The 27306-nt window shown below is 38.4% G+C and overlaps 1 long non-coding RNA gene across 1 annotated transcript in view; it reads right to left on the bottom strand.

Annotated features, from left to right (window-relative positions):
- Positions 1-252: 252 nt before the first annotated feature.
- LOC127020220 (uncharacterized) overlaps positions 253-27306 on the bottom strand; it is a 46845-nt gene continuing 19791 nt past the window's right edge. Inside the window, exons 2-4 of the long non-coding RNA XR_007767033.1 lie at positions 9771-9834; positions 4290-4385; positions 253-1146 (exon numbers count right to left, since the gene is read on the bottom strand). This is a non-coding gene — a long non-coding RNA (uncharacterized LOC127020220). The remainder of the gene's footprint in view (positions 1147-4289; positions 4386-9770; positions 9835-27306) is intronic.

Raw genomic sequence — 27306 nt, 5'->3', positions numbered from 1 at the left:
TGTTTCTGTTATCCCAAATGAGAGACCAATGCCTGTTTCACTGTGGTGAGCTTTTTTTAGTGTGTGTTTTGTTGACTAGCTGACTTACAAGTTAAGCCTTCATTTTTGTTTACTCAATATAGATAAATCAGAATGGTGCCTATGCAATGCAAATGAACTTTTCCTATGTTGTGTATAATTAACTGTGCAAGGAAAAAAATCAAATGTCTGAATACAGCACCAGGGCAAATGAAGAGAAAATTCTACCCTCTATAAGCACAAATGCTGTAGTTGTTCTTCCCTTGAGTACCATCTCTCCAGTACTAAATTCCAGCTGCCTACTTTCTTACAATTTTATTCTAAGGAATTTGTCATGATGAAGATATTAAGCCCCCAGGCAAGTTTCCACACTTCTGTACTGTGTCAATGAAAAGAGGAACAGACTGTTGGTGTAGGATTGCCCAAAATGACTCCAAGGCCCAGGTGGAGAATGCAAGTGGTTTCCAATACAGAGCCTGTGGCACACCTCACTGTGTCATACCAACACCAGGTACCTCAAAAGTCCATTCTACAGTCAACAGCTCTGTTAACTGTGACACTTGAGAACAGGTCTCACTTATAGCTGCAATTCCATTTAGCCTGGTCTCCTCAGCTGATATGACAAGCAAAACCCCTATTTTCTCTAGCTGTAATACTTGAAACTTCAGTCTTTTCTTCTCTGTATTTAGACAAACCTCATAAAATCATAGGAATGGGAGAGACTTGCAGTAGTTCTAGGGCTGAATAACTCCAGCTCACATAGCATTAGCATTCCATAATTAATTATTTGGTAAGGGACAACAGCAACATATAAAAGAACACCATCTACAGGTAATCCACTAAGAGATGTTCACTTTCTGTACTTTTTTCTGTATCTCTGGTCTAGCACAGTCTTCCTACAAGGACTTCCTTGGAAACAGGAACACCCACACCTTCTCATGACATGGCCCAACTGGTTCCCCAAGTGGTAAGGACCAGCAGCACCAGCCACCCAGAAGTGAGGAGCGACTGGCTCTGGGATCATTCACATAGCAAGACATGACTGCAACAGCAGCTCATAGAAGCTCTGACTCCTGAGTAACCTCCCAGCCAATGTGGTAGAAAATCAACAAGGTTGCCAGTGGAAGTCTGTCAACGAATTGAAAAAGATTTATCAAAACTGTGCTTCCAAAGAACAGAGAAGTATTTTCCAGTTAGATCATACTTCTCAGGAATTTTTTTTTTTTATTTATTTTGGAAGTCAAAATTAGTACATCACCCCTCCCCCCCAGTAATATCCATTTCACTACTTTGAATATATTATGGCTTCATGTTCACTTTTAAATCACTCTGTCAGCTCGTGGGTATCAGTCTTCACTTCAAGTATTCAGAGATATTAATCAGTTCCTTTCATCATCTACACAGTGTTTGTTCTAGAAGCCATTACTGTTATAGTTTAGAAACCTACTTAAAGGGGTTTTTATTTTTTTTTTTACTTTTAGTAAAAGAACTTCCTGATGGCTTCCACCAAGTTTAAGATTACTAAAGCAAAGAGAATAAAGAAAGCAGTGCAAAGTGGAAGAACAGTATATAGCATAGCATTCACACCAAAAATAAGGGGGTTTTTTATAAAAAGTCTGTTAAGTGGAACATTCATTGTCTTACAGTACTGCAGTTACAGAAATATCCTACTCTTCACAAAACCCATTTTTAAAACTGAAGTATCATCTACCTGAAACTCTTGTGCAAAATGTAGCTAACATCAAGCCTGAATAGTTAGGAGAGAAAGTTAAGTCTAATGTGCTTTTTATCTACAATTTGCTTTCATTTTTCCATGCTTCTGTCCTCTCCATTAATAAGTTTTACTGGCTGAAAGAAACTATGGCACACTACTACTACATATCATTAAAAAAAAACAAACCACACACACACAACAAAACCAAGAATGAAAACAAACAAACATTTAGCTGTATCACACCGAAAAGAAAGCTACCTTGTAATATTCCTTTTCTAATACCAGATGCCTAAAATGAGAGATGAAAAAGTGGCCACCCTTCATCATATCCTTCTTCCAAGTGCTACAAAACAATTAGTACTATCAATATATTGACCAAATACTTATCAACAGCAAAACACAACTCAAAGGACCCTTTAAGCAAAACAGCCAACAAGAGATCCATAGACTCTTTTCTAAATCTTAGACTCTCTTTATCAACTCAACACAGATGGTCACTCACTTGTGAAACCACCTGTCCTTAGGATTAAATAAATAATATCAGGCTTTTATTTGTATTAAATATACAAAACTATATGATAAAAAATTACTAAAATGTCTCATTGCAGAATACTGTGAGGGGCAAGCCAACACCTCTTGAAATACAGACTGGCATCACCTATGAAAGAATCTCTAGAGTATTTGTTCCCTCATATCAAGACAAAGTTTACAGTGTAAACACCAACAAGCTCAGTTACATGAGCTAAAAGCCACCTTAACAAAACCCATGAGCAGATTAGTATGCATTTTCCAAAATCTTGTGTTTTGAATGCTCAAGCCTGTGCTGTTAGAAATTCCATCAGGGCAGCTGGAAGAAGGAAGTGAAAAACAATGGGCTCCCCATCTTCCTCTCAATACACAACCAGGTAAGAGTTTTCAACGCACTTGATAGAACTTTTTAATTAGTCTTTTAATGATAAATTTATTCTTTCAGGTTTCTACAACCTCCGTGATAACTTCTTTCACTCTAAAAATACAATTATTAGAGCCAGGAAGGGAACAGCTTTACAGTTCCACTAAAATGTTCAGATTTCAAATTCTTCCTTTCCCTTGAAGAGTTTCCAGGGAAGCAGCAGCATCAGGTCTCAAGAACAACCCAGTGCTGAAGACACCCACTAAGTCTCTACCCTGAAATTCTGCCAGAGTGTCCAATAAACACACTCATTATCAGATCAAGTTGGGGGAATACACTCGGATTCAAGGTTTGCTAATTTCAGACAGATGTCCAAATGGCTGTAGGTTTCTCCAAATGCAGATCAGCCTGCCTACTATTAATTTACTAAGATTTAACTTAATTTCTTTTTTTTTTTTAAAGATCAAACGCACTTATTTCCACAAATGCCTTTATGTTTGTTTCTAGCAATTTCAAGCAATGGATTTAAGACAACCTGAGGAGCTGCTCCACTGAGCTAAGGCTGACTCTTGGTGGGAGGTGTTTGCAGAATGGCGATTATTTGATTTGACTTCTGCATTTTAACTTTACTATTTGCATAGATGTTGTTGCACTGTGAACATGAGATATCAGGGATGCAAAACTGAGGGAATCCTATGATATGCAAACCTGAGGTTTGGCATTTCCACAGAATTATCAGATTCATGCTGCAGAATTGTTCTGGGGCCTGTAAAGAGAATTCTGCATATCTCCTGAGAAAAATGATAACACTGCACGTTATCTAGGGGAATGAAAACTTTCTAAATTGCAAAATAGAGCAAAGATCAAAGAAATAGCAGAGAAAATGGAAAGCACAAAAGATTCACGTGTAGAATAGCAGATTAAGAGCTGTCTGAGAGACTGTAAGAGAAAAATAGAAGCACTGATCTTTATATAGTAAATTAGTACAAAAAATAATGGAGAAACTACATATAGCATAAGACTGATATTAACTGATTAACATTAATAAAGAGAAAATCACATTTGAAATGCCCACGAAAATTTTCATCAATTAGCACTACTGATCATATCTTGCCCACAAATGCCCTAGGTATCTCACAAGGCACATAAGACTTGTGAACTCTGTATTCAAGAACTCAGCAAAGCTGAGATGATGGACAGTTGAACTTAAAATGCTGAAGTATCTTACTGATAAGACTTTCCTGCCTCTGTAAAATCATAGGCAGTTTGGTGAGCAAAATTATTTCACCGTAACATTTTAATTAGTTTACCTCTTCTAAAGCTTTCTGACAGATGCGGATTTGAGAGAGGGATTTGAATGAGAGTGAAATATCTGGCAAGTAGATACTGCACCTAATGAGTTTGGAATCTAATGCACGTTGGTTTGCCATAGGACATAAGCTCCTGAATCATACTACAAAATTCAGAAGCAGTGAAAAGAAACCTGGTGTTATTTTTTAAGATGTCCTTACTTTTCAAAACATTATTACAATTTCTCCAAATCAACAACTGTTTATGCACAATTTGAGTATGACAATTCTAAAGTTATAGTATCAACAAGATATTATGTGACCTTAACACCCCTGGCACAGAGTTTTGGGTTTGTGTCTACTTCCTATAAAATACCTCCACTGCTGCTTCCGGTCAGCTCAAGGTTTCTCCAGCCATCTAGAGACTGAATCCAACATGATACCTCTGAGTTTTATTTATGCAGACCAGGTCCTGAAAGGCAAACAAGAACATGACCAATGGTTACGTTAGAAACAAAAAAGAAGCAACAGAGGTTTCAGTCCACAGGTAAAGCAAATGCATACTTGGAATCCATTTTTGCAGAAATAGGAGCTGCAAATATTGCAAATTCCTTTCCCAAACACTTGAAAGTGTTGCCAGTATTTATTCCCTTTTAATGAAAATTTGAGCTAGATACTGTGACAGATTCCCCTTGCTACGTCTTCTACACACACCTCCTATTTTTTTTTTTTAAACCTTTTCTGCTTCTTCTCCCACTCCCTACAGACTCTCCAAGATATAACAGGAATCTAGAAAAACTGGCATTAACTGCTTATCTTTGAAACCTCAAAGGTGAGTGGATTTGAAATCTTGAAGTTAGTTTTACAAGAGCTGAACATATGGTGATACAAAGTGGTAAGTATGTGTGAGAAGACCAGCTCTGCTCTCTCCATCAAGAAGTGTGAGGATTTCTTGAAGTATTAAAATACCCTTTTTTTTTTAAAACATTCCCCTTCTATATTGTTCCAGAGGCAGGTATATTATTTTTTTGTCTAATAAACAGTTTAAAACCACTTCCCATTTCTCAGATCCACAGGCCTGGGGGTGCTCTTAACAAAATGAGATTTTTCAGCTGTCACTTAGTAGCTGGATGTGAACCTGACAACTGGGAACCAAACTGCTCTGTTACCTGCTGCTATTGCCACAGGAACAGTTGTCAGACTGCAAAAACTAAGTGATTTAAAATAATAATTGTTTCCAAACTCTCATTTACTCCATTTTCAGCAGACTGACACCTGTTGCCACGGAAACAGTCGGAGACCAGAGTAGCAGGGAAGTCAGATTCCCCGACTTGCTCACTACAGCTCTGTACAAGAGACAGACTGTGAAAGCACAGCCTCCAATGGTCCATATTCCTTTCCAGCTGGTTCCCTCTGAAATTCCATTCTCTTAAAAAACCAGCCACCCAAGCAATATAAGACAAGATACAATTTGACCCAGAGGTTCTAGGATTCTTCCAGTTCCCGTCACATTAATAACAATTTTTAAAAAGTGTCCTCTCTATTCATTGCGCCTTTAATAAGAATCAGCCACATGTTATTTACTCAAGCAGTCATAAAATTGAGCTAAACTGTCTGCTTCCCATCTTTAAGCTGGAATTCCAGTCCCAATTTGCATTAATGAATTTCAGAGTATACAATAACACAAGCAATCTAACATCTTCAGTATAGCCACCATCTTCTCACAAGGTTGGAAGAGTACCTGCCTCAGCTGGGGATTTCCCCTTGCACAGCTTACTCTGACTCTGCTTGAAACTCTACATGCAATCAGCTGCTTCTTTTCATTATGCCCATTTTGTATGATTAAGATCTGAATATGTCAGCAACTGAGTTGAGCAAACAGAACCAAGTAGTTTACAGAACGGCAAAGAGGATGAGAGCTGTCATGATCACCAGGGAATGAAACAGATGCAGTTATCCAAAGTGCAAATTAATAGTCTGGAGTCAGACTGACCTGAAATTCAGATACTAGCCCTGGAACAGTTTCTGTTAAGCACAACCACTTCAATATCAAAGGCTTTAATATATTTAAGTATTCATTAAGTAAATCTTAAATATTTTAAATTCTATGACAGCAATTATTCTAGTCTTTTGATCATGACCTTTTATTTTTGTCACTGTATTTCCGTAAAGCCTCAAGAGATTTGTACCTACACTTTCAGTGCTCAGTTACCATTGTGTTGATTTAGAACAGTGATACCAGAGGCAAAATCCACAAGGCTCATGGATGATGGTTATATTCCTTAATGGCTGTTACTTGTTGGTGAACTAACACTGGGAAGCAATTGGATTGCAAACATACTACGGGCAATTAAAAATACAATGCAATGTCTGATAGACTTAAAATTATACTTGGGGCACCAGCTGCAACTTGAACAACTGATTGCCTGTACATCAACATCACGCTGTCATTCTGCACTGGTAATAAGGGCAGGCAAGTACTGAAACAGAGAGCCCCTGCAGTACGATACCCAAACGCGACTCAGTCCTTACTCAGTACTCATTAAGTATATCAATGGGAATACAGTAAATGATTCAAAGTCAACAAGTTACTATGACTTAATAGGTTATCATCCATCAGCTTCAATACATGACCGAACGTTTGTTGTTAGCTTCCCCCAGTTACGAAGCTGTATGCATTAGCTTACACCACCCTCATAACTGAGACCACTAAGAGCACATCCATGGTGAGCATGTCACCATACAGGCTCAGTGTGCAGACAGCTAGCTGTTACACCATGGGAAATCATTTGCTTTTGATTGTCTGTCCATACCCTGTACAGCACGTTGACCTCACTGGAACAAACAGGTGGAATTACAGAGACGTCGCTGTGCACACTTTGGACAAGACACCAAGAAACATATTAGTTGGGGAGATTTTTGATACCCAGACTATTTCCATTCTGATTTAAATCAATGAGAGCTGCATTAGGTCTACACTGAGTACCTGGGAAAGCTCACTCTGAGTTTCTTCTTGGGATGCTCAGCAGAGGAGTAGGCATATTTTTTTCTCATGTATTTTTTTCCTTGATATTCAAGATTTAAAAAGCTATCTATAAAGCCTCCCTGTGTTTTCAACATGGATTACATTGTGCACTTCACAGACTTTTGCCGTGACACTTTCATGCAGCTTGCCAAATGCTTTAAAAGGTCTCCGAGTTTGTGAACTCAGGTTCAACTAATTAAAGTGAATGGAGAATTCTGAAGTCATGAAAACCATACGACATCAATAAAACATAAAGTCTAGTAGGTCAGTCCGGAAGTCAGCAAGTCTATTTGCCAGCCACTGAATAATGACAAGGATGAGGAATGCCAAACAGCAATGGGAGCTCGTGGCAATAACAAGAAGAAAGGTCCACTCACCCCCACATTCATTGCAGAACACAGAGAGGCATCCAGCTTGTCCTTTGTCACTGAATCATAAAGACTAAGACTGTCCCCTGAATGGGCATTTCTGATATGTCATCTTATTTTCTGTGCTATTCTGCACCCACCAATCAAGAGTTTGGCCCAGTAAACAAAGCACTGGGATGGTATGCAGGAGATCGGATTTCTATTCTTTGCTCCAGCCCTTTAGCTGAGTAACACTGGAAAAGCCACTGTCTTTCTCCAAGACCCTGTAAATTATATTGGTCCTTGCAGAGTGAGATTAACTGATAGAAACAAAAAATATAGGTGTTATTTTCTTAGTATGCAACAAAATAAATTAATCATCTCAACGATGGGAAAAAATTATCCTTTTACAGATTGTTGTGGTATGCAACTGTCTCCACATCTAAGCTATTTTAATTGCAAAATTTGAAGGGCAGGAACTTTCCTGCAGCTCACAGTCTGAACACAACAAATAACAATTAGAAACAGAATAGGCTATATTATCACCTACTTCTTCAGCTCAGCTGCTGAATAGAAAGAGGAGTGGAACTGTTCTTATTTGCTCTGTAATAAGAGCTCTCCAACTCTGCCTGAACCAACACAGTCTGTGTGTGCATGTAAGTACACCTGTCTGTCATACGGAGGCACTGTAGTCTTACATAATCTTGCTAGTAAGTATACTAGTAGATGCTACTAGCATGGACAACTGCACCTGGCTTCCTTTTCCAGTTTTATATTGGCTATACAACTTGCTTGCCTTTGTCCTAATATGAGCTTTTCTGTCCTGTGAAGCCTTTGGTATTGCTATTTATATACTGGTAATTTCTACAGGTTCTAACAGAGGATGGGTCTTGTTGTACTAGGTACTGTACAGACATAGCAAAGGCATTCTCTGATGGAGAATGTGGAGCTCCTGATGAAAACAGACAATACATAAATGACAAGGAAAAATCTTCTTATTTAGAATTGCTACTTAAATTTGCTATCTGTGTTCCCCAAACCCCTTGTTCACTCAGGTGTCTACTTTGTGTGACCTTGGGCAGGATGACGTCAAACAAAAACCCTTGAGTTAGTGCCAGTACATCCACACAGCAAAATGCAGCACCTACATGCTGATACTTGCTTAGGACCCACTGCTGTATAGTTATGCTATAGCAAAGGCTAATGAACACAAGTGGTCTGTCAACACAGGTCAATGCTTTCCTCTTCCAGCACAGTCATGTTTAGCAGCAGCTCAGAGCTCTCTGCCTTGTGCATTGGTTTTAGTACAAACATGGCCAAGGGTAAGGCAATTCACCCACACACCAACCAGTATCTGAGCTGAATGACCAGTCACCAAAACAACTACAAGTTCAAACTTTGGGTACTGGAAAGAACTAGGAAATAATTGCTTACAGTTAGTCTATGAAAGAAAAGAAAAGGAGATTAAGAGAAAGAGAGACAACAACAATTTAAGAAAATGTTAATTTCTTAAAGCTATCTGGACAAGATTTTGATAAAAATCACAATGTAATTCGATATTACCAGATTAAAAAGAGGCCGTGTTTGTCGAGAAAATACTGTGTTGTTAATTTATAAGTTTGGCTTTATTGAGCAGCCTGTGAGGCAGTTATTTGTTCTTTGTTTCTGGTAGATTATGAGATGATTTATCAGCAGGGATTACTACCTGTTAGGAAAAGGTCATAGATTATGAGGAGAGAGAAAAAAAAGCTAATCTACATACACATCACATTTCTTAAGAATATATCTTCTTGGGGTCAAGACCATGCATATGCTAGCATCCATAATGACAGGCATGAGCCTTTTATACACTGCCATAACATGTCACATTTATTTATTGTAAGGAATTCAGTAGAAATGGATCATTAAAAGAACACATGCAAGGAAGCCCAGAGAGATCAAAGTTTGCATGGAGAGCCGACAGAAGACAACACAGAGAAAATTATGCAAGGAGCCAGCAAATGAGCAAGAACTCTGATGGAGCAGAGGAAGGCTATTCTGTTCAGCTGCACTTCTATGCTTTGCATTGACATTGCACCAAGGTGAAAAATGGCTTTAATCAGGGCTTTGGGGTCTATGCTTGGCTCTGCTATCAGCCTGTTCTGTTGATGGTGAGCAAGTCCCAGCAATTTGCTGGGAAATCAAAGTGTGGGGTGGAAATGGCGAGATGTGCATCTTGAAATCAGAATTATGGGGACACTGCAGGAAACTCTTGGCCAGTGTAGTCAACAAAGTCTGTGTCTCAGTTCTCTCTCTGATCAATGATGAACCTCTTTGCAAAGTGATAACAACACTCTGCAATGCTACTTTGTGAAAAGTGTTACAGATACACCAATGAAAAATAGCTTTAATATTTTAACTAATAAAATCTAGAAACATCAGTGTACATTTGCTAAAAAGGCAGTTAAAACTGATGCTGTTTTATTGGAAACAAATGATGACATACCTGTTTCTTTCTCCCACTAATAGGCACCACAAAGTAATTATCAGCTTTTTCCGTTAACTTCATCCTATCGAAATAGAACACAAAAGAGCATAAAGCCTTCTTCTGTAAAAGCCATTCCATAATGGGAAATGGGGCATTTCTTGTAAGTCCCCATATTGCAGGTGGCCTGCTTGTCTGAAGGAACACTTCTCCAAAAAGCTCTTGCACTTAGTGGGCTGGGGATTTTTCCCACACCATCAGTTGCTAAAAATGTAATTCTGTTTTGTTGCTTTGCAATGGAAACAAAGCAACACAATGCCAGATACAGGACAGCCAGATGACACAGGAGAATGGATAGCCTCAAACTGTGGCATCCAGCCAGGCAGATTGAAGTATCCATCCTGGATTAGGCCGTTATTCTGGCAGTTCTAAATGTTTACCCTTAGCAGCTAGAAGCACCAAATATTTCAGTAGGAGAAAAATCCTTCCTCCTTGAAACAGCTAGCAAACTGTCCTTCATTAGGTTAAAAATCCCACTCCTGACTTAAGCCCAAGATCACTGGGGCTTGATTTTTATACTTAATTTTGAGTAATTGTACATGTTACTGATCAAAGGATTCTTAAATGCTTTCAAAATCCTACTACATTATTTGTTTGAAAGTGAAAAATTCCACACTGAACACCCACTTCATTTATTCTGGCAACCAAAAAGATTACCCATAGCTTGGTACACAGAAGAAAAAGTATTTCCAATTATTCCTTTAATATTGATCATCTTTCCTTTAATACTGACGATCTCTCAGATTTCAGGGCCCTAGTGACCATGGAATATAGGTTTGCAGTGAGGTGTCTACAGCTTGTCATATGAGGAAATTAGCGTGCAGTATGGCATCTCCCCATGTGCACAGTGATGATGCAAAGTAAGTACAGGCAATTCACTTCCCCTTTAAAGAAAACAAAACTATCTGGTACCAGGCACTGCTAGTCCTGGTAAGATCAGGGGAACGTCCAGGCTGGAAGGTGGTATAGGGTGGCTAACGCAGTCTAAATTTACAGCCTATTATACTGAAGACAACTTTCTAGCCGAAGAAAAAACTCCAGATGTTGTAGTCAATTTGCATGTATCAGACCATGTATAAAATCAAGAGCTGCAAGAAGAGGGAGAATAGTGAGCAATTTTCACCATATCTCCCAGTACAAGAATTATGGAATATCAAATGGAACAGTTTTAAAACAAAGAAAAGGAGGTGGTTTTTTCACCCAACATCATTATATTATGGAAGTCTTCGCTGTACGATATTGTTGATGTCAACAGCTTATATGATTCAAGAAAGATTTAGATAAATTACTGGCAGAAATAACTAAAGATTATTAAACAACACTGTATGATAGAAGAAACTGCAAAAGTGTACCAGTGAAGAATTACTATATCTTTGTTATTATACTTTTTTGTATGGGTCCACTGGCTGCATAGGATCTAATGTGTTACTCATACCTTTGACCTGGCTTCATATGGGTTCTTAGGGATGCTACTGTGCCTTACAGAAGTAATTCTTAGGCTATGGTTTGTGAGGCTGTAATATGGGATCCCTGGCTTATTCATAGGTCCCACATTTAAATCTATCCTTCCTGCTAAGGTATTTCCTCTGTATTTTATGCAGAACTGTGGCTTCTGCCTTGATGAGTGATCCAATAAACCAGACCTGACCTCAGTACATAAAAAAACCTGTACCAAGCTCTACTGCTATATAGTGATTCGCACACAAAAACAAAGCAAAGAAATACTTGCAAACACAGATTTAAGGCACTGTAACTGTCTTTCTCAACTATTTCACTCTCTTTTTTTTTTTTGTCACTGGCCAGATGCATCTCTGACTGATGTCAGCACAGTTATACTGAAGATTAGTTTTGCTCAAAACCCATATAATCTTTACAAGCAGAAGAAACAGCACCAGAACAGCAGCTCACAGTAGTTGAAGAATGATTTTGACAGCAGTTAATTCTTCAAGCTAATGAGAAATATGAGTTAGGACACATCTAACTTGCAAGACCTATCCTCTGTGTCATAGCCGAGAATGAGGACCTACAAGTTCAGAATTTCTACCAGCCTACTAAGGTCTGATTTTATCCTGGATAACCCCTAAACAGCTTGTATAAGACAAATAAGATTAGGTTTTGAACTCTAATTCCTCACTTTCAACTAGTGGTGCAATCTTCTAGCTTGGGTGCTTTAAATTCCTTGCCAAGTTACTGCCTGGTACTGGATCACCTACGGCAATAAATTATGGTTTATGATTTTCATCTGGTTGTGAGGCCTGTCATTACTATACTGCAACTAGTATGTAGACATCGTGAAGGTCTTTTGGAAGCCCGCCCCAGTTAGTGAGTGACAATCTGGGACTTGAGTTCTTGTCATCATTAAGCAGGACGGTTCCAGAGAACTGAATCTGCAGATTTTGTGTGCAGCACCATCACAGTTGCGTATACTATATAATGAAACTTCGTGAATCTAATTATATTTACACATACATGCATGCACACACAGAGGTGCACTGCCATCTCTTCCCATTATGAAATACGCATGTGAAAGTTGAGGTCTTTTTAATTTTTAGGGCACCAGTATCAGATTTTTTTTCAATTAAATTCTGCAAAAACACATGTTCTTATTTTAAATTTCCTCTGCCAGGCCAAATTTTTTTCAAGAGTTTTCTTCGTCTTTTTTTGTTTGCTTAACAGCCAGGCTCTTTCTTTCTCCCCCCCTCCTTTTTTCGAGTTTAAATCACAGGACAATGAGGTTAAGTCCTCATGACTCTGTTGGTTAGAACTTGCAGTCTGCATGCTCAAAAATGTTTGACTCCCTCCCATTACTTGCCTAGTGTGTATCTAGCTTCAACAACTAACTGCAGGTGGGAGATGGTCCCAAAATAGAGATTTTTGTCCTTCCAGGCACTAGAGATTTGGCAGCCTTTGCTAGTTCAGAACTAAATGAACATTGTCAGTAATGGGCTCAAGTGCCCTACTTCAAAGCTATAATTTCCTTAGCATATGATATCCTGTCTTGCATCACCCCATGATGTGATTCCATTTATGTAAACCACTACATGTCTAAAGCAGTTTCTTGAGATGGCATTGCTCACCTTTGTTTCAAATTAGGTATCTGCAGCAACTTCTAGTCAATATTAAAAATAAAAGTGGAAGGAATATGTGTGAAAATGAGCATTACCTTTGTCTTGGCCAGTAAATAATAATTGCTACTAAATATTTTATTCAGTTTTCATGAAAATGCAAATTCAACAAATTTTAGGCCAACATTCTCAAAATCAAAGTTACTCAGAAGACATGTTTAAGCCAGTTATAGGTCTCTAAAATATACGAACTGATTTTCAGAAGTGCTGGACACTTGTGACTGTTAGTGACAACACTGGCCACTAAAAACATGCAAGAGTATGGAATTCAATTTTAACAAACATTCAACTAAATTTAGATGCCTAACTTTGGGCAACAGGCTTTTTATTATCCTATATCCTGTAAGAATAAGACTCATTTGTGTATTTCTCATATACTAAGTTTTTCATTGACTTTTTCCCCACTAGCTCATTTTTAACTATCCATGTCATTCTTTGGTCCTCCTACTATCCCTTGCATTATAAATGCCTAGAGCTCATAAAGCTGACAAAACACACTTCAAATTTATTGACAATCAAAGCCAGTTTTCTTCAGGTATTTACAAATATAATCTAGGATAGCATTGCAGCCAAATCTTTCTGAAATTCTGATTCAACAAAGCAGTAAGCTTTCTTAATCAGCCTGCCTCTCTTCTCTCAGATTATAATGTGTATCTTTTCTCCTAATAATTTTTCTTTTTTCCAAGCCAAATAAGCTTTTTGTAATGAAGTGTAGAAGGGTTCCCTTTGATAGCACATTGCCTTAAGCAAATTAGCTAGCCTAGCCAAAATTGCTACTGGGCTAGCAGTGCCTTGACTGAACTGTGCACTAGTTAGTTCTACAATATAATCAATATGCTCTCAATTTCTCTCTTCCTGGAAACAGGAAGCCTAAGCATCAGCTTGTTAAAGCAATACAAACACTTGGGAGGGTTAAAAGACTGGGGATGTCTTGCTATTCTTCTCTTGGCCTTTTCCCGCGTTCCCCACCTGATGGGCCAGCATGCAGTTCTCACAGATCTTTCAAGATGCAGACACACTGAGAGTTTTCACAGGAAATGCAGAGGAAGATCCAGACTGACCATTTTTCAGTATAATCTTTTCCTCAGACTCAAGGACAGGCTCAATTAACAAAAATATTCCTTTCAATTCCACAAATTCATTGGTTATGTCTGTACTGATTGCCAGGTTGTGGGCCACAAAGCAAGCTAAAGCACAAATTGCTACACAACCCATGCCCACATGTCCATGTTTTTAAGATGCTGTTGCTTAACTGGTGTGTCCACAGTATTCTAAGGCCAAACTTGAGTATTCTTCATATCACACCAACCCTTGCTGCATGAGAATTTAAACTCCACGAGGAAGAATTGTCAGCCTTGTCTGCCTGATATCAGCAATGTTGCTATTAGTTTTATATGGCACATGCAGAATGAGCGTAGTCATCTCACCTACACTGTAATCAGGCGTATTGGGTGTGCCCTTGAAAAAGGATGGGACAGACATCAGTTTTCTCCCTTATAGCGTTCCAGGACTTAATCATATCCAGGGAACTATGCGGAGTGCAGTTAAGCAGTCTGGATGCAGGGCAGGCAAAAACACGTGCATAGAGTTGGACTTAAAAGACATAGATTAGATCCTACTGAAAACTGTACTTAAATCTTGCTAGCAGGAAGACCAATAGAATATTGATTGTGTTGAATTTTCCAATGGCCAAGATTTACGTCTACTTTAGAAGACAAACAATTACTAAAAAAGAATGAGATCAGAGTTCATGAAAAGCACCAAATTAGCTAGCAGTGGAAACTCCTTGATGTTTAGATTTATCCCCACATTATACACTATGAATCTGTACACATGGCAGTGAAAGAGCTGTGCCTATCAAACAAATTTTTTGAAAATTAGGAAGTACCATGTCCGACTCAAAAAACCCCACATATATGACTTTTAGAGGAGACAGATGTTTTGATGAAAGAAAAAGCTAAAAAAAAAAAATTGACCTTTCTGTTAAAGAAGCAAATAAGATAAGCTCAAGGACCCAGTTTGCTAACCTATGAAACTACTGTTCACCTAGCATAATAAATTATATATAATGGCATGCAAGTACTAAAAAAGCTGAAGGCTGCCTTATTATTACTTGAGATGTGACCACAAATAATATTCTACTGATGTCTAGCCATCTAACTACATTTCTGTTTACACCAGTAAGTGTGGCTGAGTGAATGCTTTACAGAGTTCACTGATACGACATTGAATTAAAGCAGGAATTTTCTTCTTCTTCTAAAGATTGTCATTGTAACCAACTGGCACCGAAAAATGTTCAAATTTTACGGAATCATTTCAGTTTCAGGAAGATTCATCACTGAGCTGACAAATTCCTAAGGCCACTAGAAATGGGCCTTTATTAACAACTTTGCCTTGTTCTTTCTAAGCTACAGGGAAATGGAACCAGATATTTCTCCATATGGCTCGGGGGTTTTTTTAATTAAGAAAATCTGGAGTTGTGAGGCGTTTTGGGGTTTTGTTGTTGTTTTTCCACGTACATGGGTTTCGAATCATTCAAGGCTGAAGAATTTCTTTGCCAAATTTCAGTAAGAACAGACTATTTTATGTCCAACTTGTAAAACTTCACAACTTCAAACCTATAAATACTGACAGGAGGTGTTATAATAATGGAAATGCAAATGTTAGCACTGTAATAAAATAACAGTAGCTATCTTTTTGCATCATCAATAGGCATCAAATGAAGAAAAAGATGAAAGCTTCAAGTATAACCTTTTACTAGATTTATCAACACATGATAAAGACATGAATTCTCAGTTTACACACTATAATGTTTCAAAGAGGATGTAGCTCCTTACCATACTAAAATGAACTGACAGGATGGGAAAGTCATGTGTTTATTGTACAAAACTGAAACTCAAGAGATTCGAGTACACTGTTTGTTCTGTTCACTGACAGTGTAGTATAGTGCAACATATTTACTGCCTTAGCTATCCTTTTTGTTAGAAACATTTGGTTCCTCCTGCTGGTCAACTTGCCCATCTAATTTCACTGTCTGGCATAAAAAAAGGCTTTTCCTAATAGGTCCTCCTATTTTACAAATCATAACAACAAGCGTGAAAGGGAAGGAACCACCTTTTCCATTCTTCATTTTGTTTTGAAGTGCAGACTCAAACAGAGGAAACCCAGATAATCCATCCTACATTCCTCTTAAACCTCTGAGGCTTGAATTTCCTATTGGCCAGACATCTCTGAAGACTCAGAACCAGACCGTGAGAACAGCCATTCATGCAGACTTAGTTGGAATTTAGGCTAAGAAAAATCTGAGCTCAGATCAACAAAGTACTGATAATTAGGACATGATACCCTCAGTCTCCTGTTCAGTAGTTCATATAGTCAAGGCAAGTTTGGTGAGAACCCCAGCCTAAATGGAAAGCTGTGTGGAGATATTGCTGTGACCATATCATGTAATTCAAGAATCCACACCGTGCAGACCAGTGCTAACAGGGAGGCTACCCTTGCTTTATGTATTAGGTCAAGATATGCCTTAGCTATATTGTTTAGTGAGATGCTTCTGACATCCAGGCTTTGCCCCAATCTGTCCATTTCCTGTCTTCCATGATTTCTCTCCCTTCCATTGTCTTAAACATGCAATGTGTTCCCCATTTCCACAAAAAATGCAGCCTTTCTCTCTAAAGCAGACTTCAGCTGTGAAGACCATGAGGTGGGCATAAACTATTTTTCACCATTTATCAAGTGATTTGACATCCCTTCGGAGCCAAATTTTTCCAGGCAGGTATCTATAGACGCTAGAGAGAAGGACTGATATGTAATCAATGTGGCCAGACATATGTGTCATATTCTAGCAGCAGGAACACCACATTCCCATCACAGCAACTCAAATACATGGTTTTTAAAAGACCAATAAAGCTTCACGCTAACTATTAAACAAGATGAGAAGAGAAGAAATAGCCTATGAGTGTAAACTGGCAGATTTAATGTCGCAGCCAATAGCACTTTGGTAGTTGTTTAATCATTTTAAATGGAGTAGCTTTGGAAATGAAGCAGGCCATCTCTTAGGGGTTTTTTGAATTCTCCATCTTAGGTTCTCCTCACCTAGAATATAATGTCAACAAAATTTAATCTGTCAGGAAAAAATGCTTCAAGTTCACTGATTTTTTCCTTCCTTTCAATTTCCTTTTAGCCAGTTTAGCTATGCTTTTGAAGTAGAGGTGAAATATTGTTGGGAAAACTACACCAGGTCCACTTTTCAAACTGACTGCAATGTATATAGCATACCCGTGGTTGCAGCTTTGTAAAATTTTGATAAATGAGAGAGAAAATACAGACAAATGTTTCTGTAACAATACAAGGAACAATATCCCAAAGATCATTTTAAATAATAAAATATACTTATGACTGTATTTGAAAGGAAAAAGCTAACTAACAGCAAACACAGAGAGGAACTGGGTCTAGTGCTGTCTAAACTCTAACAGCGCTCAACCTTGCATTTCATTTAAAAGACGTATTCTTGCCTGTTTAGGGATTTTCTTGTTCTACCTAATCCTCTTTTAAGTACCACAAAGCCAGCATTTGAATGTGAAGCCAGCAGTATCCCCTGCAGAGACTGCAGCTGTCACTTCCTAAATAGCATTTCTTTGGAAATCAGTAAACAGCCTCACCTTTAACAATCTGTTAGAGATCATATTCCCAGGGTGCTATCTATCCTGTTTTATGTGTGAACATTGCCCAATTTGTTGTTATTATGTTATTAGTGCTGAAAGATGTTTTCCATTAGATGGTGCAAGCTTTCAGGTTCTTGCTGGCTAAAAGATGAAGTTAAAGGCTTTCAGCTCTTACGGGAGAGACATATTTGCAAATGTTTAGTTTTTATGGAACAGATCTGTTTTGCACAATAGCTTTACTATTTGGATTTTGAGGTGTCACACATGAAATTAAACTCCCGCTCTGTCCAGGATTTTTCTACAACAGCCCTAATAACATCTTAATACTTAACAAGAAAAAGACGTCTGATCAATGTATTTGAAATCATAGCTTCAAAAAAATTGCCAGAAATACAATATTCAGTAACACCAACAGCAGGTACAGAAAAAGCATGATGCACAGGAGGAGTGGCTGGTGCCATTTATTTCAATAAAATAATAACAGTTACCAATTCATAGGAGGTCTAGGTGGTAGTAACTGATAGGTGTTCACTCCTGTTTGATTGCTATTCAATGGTCAATGTGATCAGAGTTTGTGCAAAGCACAGTTCAAAACAGACCGGTGTCCATATTACAAAAGTACTCGTCACAGTTAATGCCTGGATTGCCAGGCACATTCAGAAAGTCAGACATTTAATAGCCATGGAAACAATGTCTTTTTATATTTTACTGCAGCTCTTCTGTGTTGAGATAAAAGAAACTAACTGGATGCTGTCTGCTACCTGTGATATTCTTCACAGAACTGCAAGAGCCTTCAGCTTCTAGACTTAATCTAGCATTTACTGTGGGATGCAAATGAATAAAATAAACAGTTAAAATGTATGTCCTTAACTTGCTGAGGAATTCCTTATTCATAGAGATGTCATTTTATTTTATTCAATAAGGAAATAAAACCTAGATCACAATGCCAATGCCCTTTAATTTGTCAGTAAAAATAGCTTGTACTTTCAAAGCACATATATCTCAAAGTCCTTCACAAAAGACCTACAATCTTTCCCATTTTACAGATGACAGTGAAAGTGAGGTGACTGCCCAGTACCACACTGAGTCTATAGAAGACACAGAACTAGAACCCAGACCTCTTAATTCCTTGTTTTTCCTGCTACATTCATGGTGGACAGCCAATTTGGTAGCATTTTTGTAAAAGACATCTCCCACCAGTTGTTAGTATAAGTAATTGTAAAACATAAAACTCTTACAGGCCAAACACTTGTGCAATTTTATGCCTATATTGAGCTATACTTTTGTGAAATGACACTCAGTAAAGTTTTTCCACTTCTAGTGACAAGAATTAATTTGCTTTTTAACATTAGGACCTTTGCTCTCAGAAAACTGAGACCAGTAACACTGAACTTGAGCAAAACATGGTGCACAGATGCGGAAACTTCACCACACATGTCCTGCACTTTGTACAAGAGATGTAGTTTCTTTGTTACCCCAATCAAAAACTGACAACTATGTCAACTTCTATGTGACAAACACAAACGTCACCTAGGCATTTCAGATTACACCAAAGCAATTCTATGTGTGAAACCATCCAATTATGAACTGCTATTTCCAAAAGTACAAAGCTGTTCACCTATCTATTAGAGCCCCAGAGTGCCTTCTCATTCCCTCCTGAAAAATATGCTGAATTGAAAAGAGCTACGACAGCAGTAATGGGAACAACCTTCTCTAACTCTAGTTTTCAGGCACATGTGCTTATGTAGTTATACACAGAGAAATTAGATTTTATTTTTTTTATATTGTTCAAGGGAAACATCTTTTTCCTTCATTGGTTGATACAGCACATTTTTCCCCAGTGTTTGTACAAAAGGATTTTGGTGAATCAAAGTTAGTCAGCATAAAGCTATAATTTTGGTTTAATAACTAGGGGGCACAATGTCAGAGAAATTAATTTTATACATTGGTTTGAAGTTGCCAATCATATGTATGATTTTGACAGTTCATATGTAATGGGCATCATCCTCAGTACAAAGTTTCAGAGGAATAACTGCAAGCTTTATTATATGTGAGATACATATAATATGAAGTAACTTGAGAACATAAATACAGGTGGGGTTTTTTTTCCTAAGTTTACTACAAATGTTATTAGTTTTTCTAGGCTTCATGAGACAAACTATTTGTTTATTCTCACACAGAAGTTCTGGAATGACCCATACTAATAAAAAAATACTCTGTCAGAGTTACACGATTAAACAAGTAGGACACCATTCTCAGGACTTCAATACAGAAATACAGAACCTTATTTTAAAATCATCCAGAGAGTATATGCAATACAATGTGGATGTGCAAGTCCATGGTGCCTCCAGTAAATATTACAAACTATTTCAGTTGCATGTACCCTTACATTAGCAACTGAAGGGGAGGAGGACTTGAAAAGGTAATGCATTGTTTGTAAGGTGAAGCCCTAAATAGACTCCAAAACTCCAAAAAGGTCCATTTAAAATAAATAAATAAATAGCTCAACTGGCTTACAACAATCAATATATAATCATGCAAAATTGTATTTTTAACTTTAAACGATTAAACAAGTCACAGTCCACCAATCCTATTCCTGTCTTCAACAACAGCTGCTGCCAAAACCTAGGGAAAGAATACTTCATTTTGGTGCCCCTTCCTACTGCACCATTATTTGGCTCTGGTAATTAGGTTGGATAGTTCTCCTCTACTTCAACACATAAATGATTAACTGACTTGATTAACCCCAGTTATGAAGTCTAATTAAATTTAGGCAGCTCACAAGACTGTCCTGGGGACAAATCCATAAAACTTGTTACTGTTGTTAGACACTACGGGAATGAAACTCCTACAAACACATCAGCCAAATATGGAGTCTCATGCTACTTTGGCTGCAATCAGTTGAGGTGAGGCTCCTCTTGCCTTCCACGGCAGTTCCACCAAGTACAAGTGTTATGAGTATCTGTTGAAATGGGCGTTATCATCTCTTTACAGTACTGTATACAGTGATACAATGAGCCTACTGCATGGTAAGAGAGTAATGTAAGCACTGTTTCTTCAAGGCTATCTAGAATTGCCAAGGTATGAATTACACTGACAGCACTAAATTTATCAGCTCAATTATACTATTTTTCCATAAAATACACTAATATGTAAGCAAAAAGATCCACATTCTGTTCTATCCCTAAAGGGATTAGTAACTACCAGTAGTTCTGGAATCGGGTAATGTATTTTTCCTTGGCAATATCTGCCTTTCTAAAATGGGGAAGGTACATAAATATTCAAAGAACAGTGATATTTAAAGTTCTGAAATTTAGAGGACACTTAAACAATGCCTAATAGTATACATTCCACCTGAAATAAATTTGAAAAAGGCACTTAAGTCACTGTCCAGTACGACAGCAGATACCTAATCCTAATTTCAATAAAAGACTCTTACATTTTTAAGTCTGAAGGCACTGCATTGGTCCCTCCAGGTAGAGAGATAGGATCTGTGAAAATCAAAATTCATCACTGTAGTGATGCTAACCAGAAGGCCATTGTAAATCAAGGATTTAGTGATCCACTTAACAGTTTAACCCAAGGAGGCACAGGCTGTGCTGTGCTATGCTGCATGTATAGCTTGGCCTTCAGGTTTGTGTTGTGCTGCACATATACCTTGGCTGCAGAATAAACTTAGCCAGCTAATTGTAACAGAGGAGGCTGTAGGCAGCTCCCACTTAGTACCAGTGATTACACTACCTGCATGCCCTTGCCTTTATCTAAAAGTGCCACAACAAGTTCTCATGTGAACATCCTTTTTGTTTGACAGTAGAAATAATTAATAGGATTGTCTTCTTTTAAGAAAATCCTGTAAGATCTCAAAAAAACAAATTGATGGGCAAATTTTCCACAGATGCGATCTGCCTGGTGTGCTGCACCCTGGTTGGAAGCCCACTTGATCTCACACAATTTGAGGTTCCCAGTATCTGGAGGGATGCAAGATTTTATATACTACTCTCTTTTTCTGTATATAACATTCTAAGCAATACTTTACAGAGTCCAAGTCCCTTTTTTACTGGGATCCTAATGAACCATCACCTCCTGGTCCAAAACAATGACATGGAAAAAAAATAAATCCTTCAAGGTTTTCTTTCAGAATTTTCAACATCAAAGTTTTCACTTTGGCACTAAGCCTAGCTATGTAAAGTGTGCTGACTACTGCTTGAGCAGTTTGAAACAATGGCCACAACTACTAACCTTCTTTCAAGAAAGGCATGTTTAAATGCTTTGCATCTTACATATGTAAAAAAATAGTTAACAATTTCATTGCTGATACTTAGATCTGAAATATTCAGTGAGGAGGTTGAATTTAATTATGCCAAAGGAAATACTCTATTTTCATATTCAGAACTGAAACAAAGATTCCTCTCCAGCACTTGTTACTGCTTATTCTAATAAGCTACAGCTTTAGGAATACTTAAATATGAGAAGTCATTGGGACTGTAGACTCTCCAAACTCTGTCTTGTTTCAAGACTCTTGAACTTGAGAGAGGAAGTACTGCATGTGGAGAGCCTGCAAGGATGGCTGTATGGTGGATAAACTCAAAGACTGGAGGAATTCAGCACGAAGAATAGCCTAAGTTGTATATAAAAATCAGTGACATGGTCACTGACTAAAGAACACAAGGTAGGAGGTATTTACTGGAGGAAAACTGTTAATAGCACAAATTGTTAGTGCCAAGATTTTAATTTGGCAATATCGTGACTGTCTCAAAAAGCAGAGAGCTACCTCAGTAGATCATGCACCTATCTTCACATTCTAAATACAGAGCCTCGTTCCTATGGAATACCTTTTTCACCTTAATAGCATATTAGATTGTATTAGCCACACTCAGAAGATAAGTAGGTTGAATCCATTTTAGTCCCAAACTCTGATGAGATCTCTGTATTACTATTATTTATGATCCAGAAGGAATTAGAGTCAAAGAAAATGAATTATTGTATATTCCTACATGTTCCCATATTTTGATATATTTATCCAATAACACAGTATTTTTATTTTATCTCCTAGAGAGATATAGAAACAGAGCACAGAAATAGAATATAGAAACAAAGAAATAAAGGAACACAGAATAATAGGTTAGAAAATAAAAATACAGTAATAGATCTTTCAGACTCAAACTATAAGTGGGTTTAATGCATGAAACACAACTGCAGATTAAAATCCAATTGATTTCTCTTGGGTATGAACATTGTGCCACTTAAAATTAAGTCCTGTACTCTAAACAAGTTGAGTACCTAGAGACAGATGAATACTGGGTAAAGGCCCACAAATTTCCCTTGCCAGGCACAAAATAGGCTGAGAAGTTTTGGTACTTCTGCTTCTGTCTCTTCAGAGTATACGGGGAAAAAAATGTTTTGGCACTTGCAAAAGAGTTTGACAGTCACTAAAGCCTGAGACTCTCTCAGTGTCTGCAGCAGGGAGCGGGAACTCTAACAAAGCAGGAGGGGGCTTGTTTCTAGTACCAAGTTTTCTTTGAGGCAGCCTTACCTTCAGAAATCAGTTCCCCTTCTGGCTGGAATATCCCTGGATAGGCTACAGTGCACGTTGTCCCATTACTTAAGAGCTACTTTTCAGCTTCTCAAAGCCTCAGAAATTCCTTGGCTGTTATGTAACACAATTGTTCAAAGTCACCAATATTCCATAATAATTTCTAGAAGGTATCAATACAAAACCCTACTTTCTCTGTTCTTCTGATGAAAGAGATTAAACACAAATCCAAAATGTACTTCACTACTGCATGATTCCAGTTATACTAGCTATTAAAATTTGCATTTCTAATCTTAATTAACTACCCTAGCAATATCAAAATCCTTGTTATTTATGAGCTATACTGTGATCACATTATTGATCCTGATGAGCAGTTTCTCACTGAAATAGCTCTGTTCAGGTCAGTGGAATAGCTTGTGTGGATGATTTACCAGACTATACTCTGACTAAGTATCTCAAAAAGCTTTGACAAACCTTACATTTGTTAATATAATGTATGAAGATGCGACGGATAAAAAATTATGCTGTAGAAATGCAATATACCCTACTGAATACCTACTCCTTAATATGTATATTCAGATATCGGTCTAATTTAGAACCTTATAAAAACCTTTATATAACCAGTTAGCATTTATAGTAGTGCCCAATACAATGCTTACAGCAGTGGTAATGGCCTATACTATACCATTACAGACATTTGAGATAACTTTGTGTGTTGGGTTTGTGTGGCGGGTGTTTGTGTAGCCGGGCAGGGGCTACAAGGGTGGCTCCTGTGAGAAGCTGCTAGAAGCTTCGCCAGCTCCAAGTCGGACCTGCCTCTGGCCAAGGCCGAGCCCATCAGCAACAGCGGTAGCACCTCTGTGATAGCATATTTAAGAAGGGGGAAAAGACTGCTGAAAAACTGCAGCAGAGAGAGGAGTGGGATGTGAGAGAAACAACCATGCAGACACTGAGGGCAATGAAGGAGAGGGAGAATGTGCGCCGGAGCAGAGATTCCCCTGCAGCCCGTGGTGAGACAGCAGGCTGTCCCCCTGCAGCCCATGGAGGTTCACAGTGCAGCAGAGATTCCCCTGCAGCCCGTGGAGGACCCCACGGTGGAGCAGGTGGCCGGGCCTGGAGAAGGCCGTGACTCCGTGGGAAAGCCCACGCTGGAGCAGTTCGTGGAGGACTGCAGTGTGTGGAAAGGACTTGAGTTGGAAAAGCTCGTGGAGGGCTGACGCCCATGGGAGGGACCCCACACTGGAGCAGGGGAAGAGTGTGATGAGTCCTCCCCCTGAGGAGGAAGGAGCGGCAGAAACAGCGTATGATGAACTGACCGAAACCCCCATTCCCTGTCCCTCTGCACTGCTGTGGGGGAGAAGGTAGAGAAAATTGGGAGCAAAGCTGAGCCCGGGAAGAAGGGAGGGGTGGGGAGAAGGTGTGGTTTTAAGATCATTTCTCATTATCCTACTCTGATTTGATTGGTAACAAATTAAATTGTTTTATTTTTCCCCAAAATCAAGTCTGGTTTGCCTGTGACCATAATTGGTGAGTGATCCCTCCCTGTCCTTGTCTTGACTCATGAGCCTTTCGTTGTATTTTCTCCTCCCCATCCCACTGAGGGAGGAGTGAGCGAGCGGCTGCGTGGTGCTTTGTTGCTGGCTGGGCCTAAACCACAACACTGTCAGAGATTACTTAGTGCTCTTCATTATCATATTCTGATTTCCAGTGTGTTCTGAAAGGTTAAGCATGCAGAGTGAAGTTTTCCGTATCTGAAATTTTCTTTGGGTTTTGGGAGGTTTTCCTTTGAAGGTCAAATAAAACATAGTCTTGCCATTTCTATGAACATGTTCTGGAAAACTTGCAGTATTTTTATTTGCTTGTAAGAATTATTTTGGAGGATCCTGAGCAGTGCCATTACTTGGAGCACAGAATGAAATTCAGCAAGGCAGCATTTCTGGTACCAAGTCTGAGCCTGTTCCCATGGAAAACTGTATACATACGATCAAATTTTTATTTTTAGAAACACCTCAGTTTATATATGCTCAGATTTCACATAGGTGTGGCATTTTCTAATCCCTCAGTGTTCAACTTTCTAGCTTTATCAGGGCTCTTGATCATTTTTAACATTTGGCAGTAAACTTAGAATTCAGTGAGAATTTTGTGAAGATTATATAGACAATGTTTTCCTAGCTATATACTGTGTACTGTCAGAATAATTCGATACTATATACTGGTTTTTGTTAGGTAGACCATTTACCGGCAGACTTCATTGCAATTTGACCTTTTCTAGGCTCAACCCTTTCTAGAACACAAGTTGGTCACTGTCTGTCTGCGGCCTTACCGTAAGCACAAAAACTTCACAATACCAAATACTGAACAATAAAGATCAGCAGAGAATTTTTAATAAGATATAAATAATGAGCTTTTAGACACCTATGAAAACACAGCAGACAGGCAAAAAAATCATCATAGCAATAGCAGTTCTTTAATTATTCCAAGCAGTATTATGAACGTTATGACCTGAGAAACAACAAATTCGTGACTGATTCACTGTGTGCTTCATTTAAAAAAATTCATTCCACATCATTTCAAGTACTCTCAAATCAGTAGATTTCATACCTTCGATGAGCTATCAGAATTAGATTAAGTACAAGAGATCATGCATTCCTGTGTCTTGGGTAAACATGAGTTTCCAGTCATCAGTTATTCTGGAAGACTGAAAAGCCTTATTAAAAAACTAGCAAAGTTCTCATCGATTTCTGTGGGCTTAGGTCTGCCTCAAAATAACCAGCCTCATATTATTTTATCTCCCTCCCTCAAATACCATGTCTTACCATGACTGAAAGGGAACCTGAGATGTATTTGCTAACATTCATTCTTAGCAATATACAGGCTTTTCTAATAATGTAATGTAATCTTCACACTGGCACTTAAGAAAAACTAACCAGCTAAAAATAACACCATGAAATCATTACTGATATTTTACTTTTTAAAAGCAGTCTTCTCTCTAATATTCTCATGAAATAAGACCTCAAAACTGAACTCCCGATTTAGCTGCATTTTTTCCTAATGAGTGACAACATAAGGACAGCTCACCTATTGAGGTCAGCAACTATGACAAACCACTGTTGACATGGATCTTCCTCTTTAAAAAAAAAGCATTAACTTTTATTCCCCAGCAAAATCTTCTGGTAACCTCATGATTGTGAGGGTAACCTCTCAGCCACTAACTGACTCTTAAGTACACACGCAAAAAAAAAAAAATCATAGAATCATAGAATTGTTTAGGTTGGAAGAGACCTTTAAGATCATCGAGTTCAACTATAAACCTAACACTGCCAAGTCCACCACTAAACCATGTCCCATCTACATGTCTTTTAAACACCTCCAGGGATGGTGACTCCACCACTTCCCTGGGCAGCCTGTTCCAATGCTTGACAACCGTTTCAGTGAAGAAATTTTTCCTAATATCCAATCTAAACCTCCCCTGGCACAACTTGAGGCCGTTTCTTCTCGTCCTATCACTTGTTACTTGGGAAAAGAGACTGACACCCACCTCACTACACCCTCCTTTCAGGTAGTTGTAAAGAGTGCTAAGGCCTTCCCTGAGCCTCCTTTTCTCCAGGCTAAACAACCCCAGTTCCCTCAGCCGCTCCTCATACGACTTGTGCTCTAGACCCTTCACCAGCTTCGTTGCTTTTCTTTGGACACGCTCCAGCACCTCAACGTCTGTCTTGTAGTGAGGGGCCCAAAATGGATACATACGTCATAAAAGACCCTAACAATGTCAGCCCTGGAAAGGAAACTTGAAATGATTCATTATGTTACAGTCATTATGAGTCTGAGTAACAGCATAACTTAGCTGCAGCTTATTTGTGCTTCCCAATTAGAATATACAGAATAAGGTACTCTTTGAACTAACCATCTCCAGTTACAGTCCTGCTAAAGAAAAATTAGATGTAGCCATTGTCCATCACAAAACAGACTTTTTAGTCAATTTTTTCTTGATAGTCTCTCACCTATGTTGGTGCATAGGATTAGATGGAAGTTCAGTTCATAAACTCTAGATCCCTAGCATGGTACACGTAACCAGACATATACTCTCATCATCCATCTCCAGCATATCACAACTTATGAAATAGCCAACTTCAAATGATAAGGTCCCATCTCATAGCAAAAGTTATTGTAATTAG

Source organism: Gymnogyps californianus, chromosome 10 (assembly GCF_018139145.2).
Source record: "Gymnogyps californianus isolate 813 chromosome 10, ASM1813914v2, whole genome shotgun sequence".
Taxonomy (NCBI): domain Eukaryota; kingdom Metazoa; phylum Chordata; class Aves; order Accipitriformes; family Cathartidae; genus Gymnogyps; species Gymnogyps californianus.
This window is presented reverse-complemented; position numbering and strand designations above follow the sequence as displayed.